Genomic DNA, 464 nt, shown 5'->3' on the forward strand with positions numbered 1-464 from the left:
TAAATTGGGTTACCTGGTTTTTTTGTTTGTTCGTTTTTTGCTGTTAAGTTGTTTGGGTTTCTTGTATGTTCTGGATATTAATCCTTTGTGAGATAAATATTTTGGAAATATTTTCTCCCACTCTGTTGGTTGTCTTTTTGCTCTGTTTATTGTTTCGTTTGCCATGCAGAAGCTTTTTAGTTTGATATAATCCCATTTGTTTATTTTTCCTTTGGTTGCCTGTGCTTTGGGGTCATATTAATAAAGTCTGCATGATGGGCCGGCCCGGTGGCGCACTGGATAGTGCGCCGCTTGGGAAGCATGGCGGTGCTCCCGCCCGAGGGTTCGGATCCCACATACAGACCGGTTCCCGCTCACTGGCTGAGTGAGGCATGGGAGCAACACTGAGGGTGGCGATCCCGTTACCGGTCCCGGTCCAGTACGGGGGCGACACTGAGGGTTGCGATCCGTTGCTGGACACGGAA

Source organism: Galeopterus variegatus, unplaced genomic scaffold (genome assembly GCF_000696425.1).
Source record: "Galeopterus variegatus unplaced genomic scaffold, G_variegatus-3.0.2 Scaffold5186, whole genome shotgun sequence".
Classification (NCBI taxonomy): Eukaryota; Metazoa; Chordata; class Mammalia; order Dermoptera; family Cynocephalidae; genus Galeopterus; species Galeopterus variegatus.